We start from the raw sequence: 6,159 nt of genomic DNA, 5'->3' as shown, positions 1-6,159 counted from the left end.
TCGCGAGCTCAGGCCTCGGTGTGTCGGACACGTTGTGGGTTACAATATGAGGAGGAAATGACAGACCTGATAATGCCTTCCAGTTTCACTGACTCTCCCACCATGATGCACAGCTCACTGGCTGGGGATGGACGATGTGCTCGTGCCAAAAGCTTCTCTCTCTCCTTCTCTCTCTCTCTCTCTCTCCTTCTCTCTCTCTCTCTCCTTCTCTCTCTCTCTCTCCTTCTCTCTCTCTCTCTCTCCTTCTCTCTCCTTCTCTCTCTCGCTCTCTCTCACCCTCTCTCTGTTTGTCTCTCTCTCTCTCCTTCTCTCTCTCTCTCTCCTCTCTCTCTCTCTCTCTCTCTCTCTCTCTCTCTCTCTCTCTCTCTATCTCTCTCTCTCTCTCTCTCTCTCTCTCTCTCTCTCTCTCTCTCTCCCTTCTCTCTCTCTCCCCCTTCTCTCACTCTCTCTGTCTCTCTCTCTCCCCCTTCACTCTCTCTCTCTCCCCCTTCTCTCACTCTCTCTCTCTCTCTCTGTCTCTCCCCCTTCTCTCTCTCTCTCTCCCTCTCTCTGTCTCTCCCCCCTTCTCTCTCTCTCTCTCTCTCTCCCTTCTCTCTCTCCCTCTCTCTCTCCCCCTTCTCTCTCTCTCTCCCTCTCTCTCTCCCCCTTCTCTCTGTCTCTCTCTCTCCCTCTCTCTCTCTCTCTCTCTCTCTCTCTCTCTCTCTCTCTCTCTAGGGCACCTCAGTGTGAATGAATGGGACATCAATATGAATCACCATAGGGCTCTGGAAAAAAGTAGTGCAATATTTAGGGAAAAGGGTGCCATTTGGGACAAACCCATAAATGTAAAGGCAGACAGATGATGAACCTGTACTGTTAGTGGAGGTTACTGGGACTATACTGCTAGTGGAGATTACTGGGACTGTAGTAGAGGTTACTGGGACTGTACTGTTAGTGGAGGTTACTGGGACTGTACTGCTAGTGGAGATTACTGGGACTGTAGTAGAGGTTACTGGGACTGTACTGTTAGTGGAGGTTACTGGGACTGTACTGCTAGTGGAGGTTACTGGGACTGTAGTAGAGGTTACTGGGACTGTACTGTTAGTGGAGGTTACTGGGACTGTACTGCTAGTGGAGATTACTGGGACTGTAGTGGAGGTTACTGGGACTGTACTGTTAGTGGAGGTTACTGGGACTGTACTGCTAGTGGAGGTTACTGGGACTGTAGTGGAGGTTACTGGGACTGTAGTGGAGGTTACTGGGACTGTAGTGGAGGTTACTGGGACTGTACTGTTAGTGGAGATTACTGGGACTGTAGTGGAGGTTACTGGGACTGTAGTGGAGGTTACTGGGACTGTACTGCTAGTGGAGATTACTGGGACTGTAGTGGAGGTTACTGGGACTGTAGTGGAGATTACTGGGACTGTAGTGGAGATTACTGGGACTGTACTGCTAGTGGAGGTTACTGGGACTGTAGTGGAGGTTACTGGGACTGTAGTGGAGGTTACTGGGACTGTAGTGGAGGTTACTGGGACTGTAGTGGAGGTTACTGGGACTGTAGTGGAGGTTACTGGGACTGTACTGCTAGTGGAGATTACTGGGACTGTTGTAGAGGTTACTGGGACTGTACTGCTAGTGGAGGTTACTGGGACTGTAGTGGAGGTTACTGGGACTGTAGTGGAGGTTACTGGGACTGTAGTGGAGGTTACTGGGACTGTACTGCTAGTGGAGGTTACTGGGACTGTAGTGGAGGTTATTGGGACTGTACTGCTCGTGGAGGTTACTGGGACTGTAGTGGAGGTTACTGGGACTGTACTGCTAGTGGAGGTAACTGGGACTGTACTGCTAGTGGAGGTTACTGGGACTGTAGTGGAGGTTACTGGGACTGTAGTGGAGGTTACTGGGACTGTACTGCTAGTGGAGGTAACTGGGACTGTAGTGGAAGTTACTGGGACTGTAGTGGAGGTTACTGGGACTGTAGTGGAGGTTACTGGGACTGTACTGCTAGTGGAGGTAACTGGGACTGTACTGCTAGTGGAGGTTACTGGGACTGTAGTGGAGATAACTGGGACTGTACTGCTAGTGGAGGTTACTGGGACTGTAGTGGAGGTTACTGGGACTGTACTGTTAGTGGAGGTTACTGGGACTGTAGTGGAGGTTACTGGGACTGTAGTGGAGGTTACTGGGACTGTAGTGGAGGTTACTGGGACTGTACTGCTAGTGGAGGTTACTGGGACTGTAGTGGAGGTTACTGGGACTGTACTGCTAGTGGAGGTTACTGGGACTGTAGTGGAGGTTACTGGGACTGTACTGCTAGTGGAGGTTACTGGGACTGTACTGCTAGTGGAGGTTACTGGGACTGTACTGCTAGTGGAGGTTACTGGGACTGTAGTGGAGGTTACTGGGACTGTAGTGGAGGTTACTGGGACTGTACTGCTAGTGGAGGTAACTGGGACTGTAGTGGAAGTTACTGGGACTGTAGTGGAGGTTACTGGGACTGTAGTGGAGGTTACTGGGACTGTACTGCTAGTGGAGGTAACTGGGACTGTACTGCTAGTGGAGGTTACTGGGACTGTAGTGGAGATAACTGGGACTGTACTGCTAGTGGAGGTTACTGGGACTGTAGTGGAGGTTACTGGGACTGTACTGTTAGTGGAGGTTACTGGGACTGTAGTGGAGGTTACTGGGACTGTAGTGGAGGTTACTGGGACTGTACTGCTCGTGGAGGTTACTGGGACTGTAGTGGAGGTTACTGGGACTGTAGTGGAGGTTACTGGGACTGTACTGCTAGTGGAGGTTACTGGGACTGTAGTGGAGGTTACTGGGACTGTACTGCTAGTGGAGGTTACTGGGACTGTAGTGGAGGTTACTGGGACTGTACTGCTAGTGGAGGTTACTGGGACTGTACTGCTAGTGGAGGTTACTGGGACTGTACTGCTAGTGGAGGTTACTGGGACTGTACTGCTAGTGGAGGTTACTGGGACTGTACTGTTAGTGGAGGTTACTGGGACTGTACTGCTAGTGGAGGTTACTGGGACTGTACTGCTAGTGGAGGTTACTGGGACTGTAGTGGAGGTTACTGGGACTGTAGTGGAGGTTACTGGGACTGTAGTGGAGGTTACTGGGACTGTACTGTTAGTGGAGGTTACTGGGACTGTAGTGGAGGTTACTGGGACTGTAGTGGAGGTTACTGGGACTGTACTGCTAGTGGAGGTTACTGGGACTGTACTGCTAGTGGAGGTTACTGGGACTGTACTGCTCGTGGAGGTTACTGGGACTGTAGTGGAGGTTACTGGGACTGTAGTGGAGGTTACTGGGACTGTACTGCTAGTGGAGGTTACTGGGACTGTAGTGGAGGTTACAGGGACTGTAGTGGAGGTTACTGGGACTGTACTGTTAGTGGAGGTTACTGGGACTGTAGTGGAGGTTACTGGGACTGTACTGCTAGTGGAGATTACTGGGACTGTACTGCTAGTGGAGGTTACTGGGACTGTACTGCTAGTGGAGGTTACTGGGACTGTAGTGGAGGTTACTGGGACTGTACTGCTAGTGGAGGGTACTGGGAGTGTACTGCTAGTGGAGGTTACTGGGACTGTAGTGGAGGTTACTGGGACTGTAGTGGAGGTTACTGGGACTGTACTGCTAGTGGAGGTTACTGGGACTGTATTGGAGGTTACTGTGACTGTACTGTTAGTGGAGGTTACTGGGACTGTAGTGGAGGTTACTGGGACTGTACTGCTAGTGGAGGTTACTGGGACTGTAGTGGAGGTTACTGGGACTGTACTGCTCGTGGAGGTTACTGGGACTGTAGTGGAGGTTACTGGGACTGTACTGCTAGTGGAGGTTACTGGGACTGTAGTGTGGAGGTTACTGGGACTGTACTGCTAGTGGAGGTTACTGGGACTGTAGTGGAGGTTACTGGGACTGTACTGCTGTAGTGGAGGTTACTGGGACTGTAGTGGAGGTTACTGGGACTGTACTGCTAGTGGAGGTTACTGGGACTGTAGTGGAGGTTACTGGGACTGTAGTGGAGGTTACTGGGACTGTAGTGGAGATTACTGGGACTGTACTGCTAGTGGAGGTTACTGGGGACTGTAGTGGAGGTTACTGGGACTGTAGTGGAGGTTACTGTACTGCTAGACTGGGACTAGTGGAGGTTACTGGGACTGTAGTGGAGGTTACTGGGACTGTACTGCTAGTGGAGATTACTGGGACTGTTGTAGAGGTTACTGGGACTGTACTGCTAGTGGAGGTTACTGGGACTGTAGTGGAGGTTACTGGAACTGTAGTGGAGGTTACTGGGACTGTAGTGGAGGTTACTGGGACTGTACTGCTAGTGGAGGTTACTGGGACTGTAGTGGAGGTTACTGGGACTGTACTGGGACTGTACTGTTAGTGGAGGTTACTGGGACTGTAGTGGAGGTTACTGGGACTGTACTGCTAGTGGAGGTAACTGGGACTGTACTGCTAGTGGAGGTTACTGGGACTGTAGTGGAGGTTACTGGGACTGTACTGCTAGTGGAGGTTACTGGGACTGTAGTGGAGGTTACTGGGACTGTACTGTTAGTGGAGGTTACTGGGACTGTAGTGGAGGTTACTGGGACTGTAGTGGAGGTTACTGGGACTGTACTGCTCGTGGAGGTTACTGGGACTGTAGTGGAGGTTACTGGGACTGTAGTGGAGGTTACTGGGACTGTACTGCTAGTGGAGGTTACTGGGACTGTAGTGGAGGTTACTGGGACTGTACTGCTAGTGGAGGTTACTGGGACTGTAGTGGAGGTTACTGGGACTGTACTGCTAGTGGAGGTTACTGGGACTGTACTGCTAGTGGAGGTTACTGGGACTGTACTGCTAGTGGAGGTTACTGGGACTGTACTGTTAGTGGAGGTTACTGGGACTGTACTGCTAGTGGAGGTTACTGGGACTGTACTGCTAGTGGAGGTTACTGGGACTGTAGTGGAGGTTACTGGGACTGTAGTGGAGGTTACTGGGACTGTAGTGGAGGTTACTGGGACTGTACTGTTAGTGGAGGTTACTGGGACTGTAGTGGAGGTTACTGGGACTGTAGTGGAGGTTACTGGGACTGTACTGCTAGTGGAGGTTACTGGGACTGTACTGCTAGTGGAGGTTACTGGGACTGTACTGCTCGTGGAGGTTACTGGGACTGTAGTGGAGGTTACAGGGACTGTAGTGGAGGTTACTGGGACTGTACTGCTAGTGGAGGTTACTGGGACTGTAGTGGAGATTACAGGGACTGTAGTGGAGGTTACTGGGACTGTACTGTTAGTGGAGGTTACTGGGACTGTAGTGGAGGTTACTGGGACTGTACTGCTAGTGGAGATTACTGGGACTGTACTGCTAGTGGAGGTTACTGGGACTGTACTGCTAGTGGAGGTTACTGGGACTGTAGTGGAGGTTACTGGGACTGTACTGCTAGTGGAGGTTACTGGGAGTGTACTGCTAGTGGAGGTTACTGGGACTGTAGTGGAGGTTACTGGGACTGTAGTGGAGGTTACTGGGACTGTAGTGGAGGTTACTGGGACTGTACTGCTAGTGGAGGTTACTGGGACTGTAGTGGAGGTTACTGTGACTGTACTGTTAGTGGAGGTTACTGGGACTGTAGTGGAGGTTACTGGGACTGTACTGCTAGTGGAGGTTACTGGGACTGTAGTGGAGGTTACTGGGACTGTACTGCTCGTGGAGGTTACTGGGACTGTAGTGGAGGTTACTGGGACTGTACTGCTAGTGGAGGTTACTGGGACTGTAGTGGAGGTTACTGGGACTGTACTGCTAGTGGAGGTTACTGGGACTGTACTGCTAGTGGAGGTTACTGGGACTGTACTGCTAGTGGAGGTTACTGGGACTGTACTGTTAGTGGAGGTTACTGGGACTGTACTGCTAGTGGAGGTTACTGGGACTGTAGTGGAGGTTACTGGGACTGTAGTGGAGGTTACTGGGACTGTAGTGGAGGTTACTGGGACTGTACTGCTAGTGGAGGTTACTGGGACTGTATTGCTAGTGGAGGTTACTGGGACTGTAGTGGAGGTTACTGGGACTGTACTGTTAGTGGAGGTTACTGGGACTGTAGTGGAGGTTACTGGGACTGTACTGCTAGTGGAGGTTACTGGGACTGTACTGCTAGTGGAGGTTACTGGGACTGTACTGCTAGTGGAGGTTACT

General features: G+C 51.3%; 2 long non-coding RNA genes across 3 annotated transcripts; both read left to right on the top strand.

Moving 5' to 3' along the window:
• Window positions 1-3,019: 3,019 nt before the first annotated feature.
• On the top strand, window positions 3,020-4,588 carry LOC135521014 (uncharacterized). Of its 2 annotated transcripts, none has more exons than XR_010452479.1 (3): window positions 3,020-3,096; window positions 3,992-4,060; window positions 4,525-4,588. It is a non-coding gene; the product is annotated as an uncharacterized LOC135521014 (long non-coding RNA). The 2 variants fall into 2 exon arrangements; XR_010452480.1 differs by lacking the exon at window positions 3,020-3,096 and adding an exon at window positions 3,321-3,357 and having other exon boundaries at window positions 3,971-4,060.
• Window positions 4,589-4,967: 379 nt separating this feature from the next.
• On the top strand, window positions 4,968-5,547 carry LOC135521015 (uncharacterized). Its single transcript, XR_010452481.1, has 3 exons — window positions 4,968-5,079; window positions 5,134-5,175; window positions 5,449-5,547. It is a non-coding gene; the product is annotated as an uncharacterized LOC135521015 (long non-coding RNA).
• The last annotated feature ends 612 nt before the right edge of the window (window positions 5,548-6,159 follow it).

This window comes from Oncorhynchus masou, chromosome 29, assembly GCF_036934945.1.
Source record: "Oncorhynchus masou masou isolate Uvic2021 chromosome 29, UVic_Omas_1.1, whole genome shotgun sequence".
In the NCBI taxonomy this organism is placed as follows: domain Eukaryota; kingdom Metazoa; phylum Chordata; class Actinopteri; order Salmoniformes; family Salmonidae; genus Oncorhynchus; species Oncorhynchus masou.
Note: the sequence above shows the minus strand (reverse complement) of the source record. Positions and strands in the feature narration are given on the sequence as shown.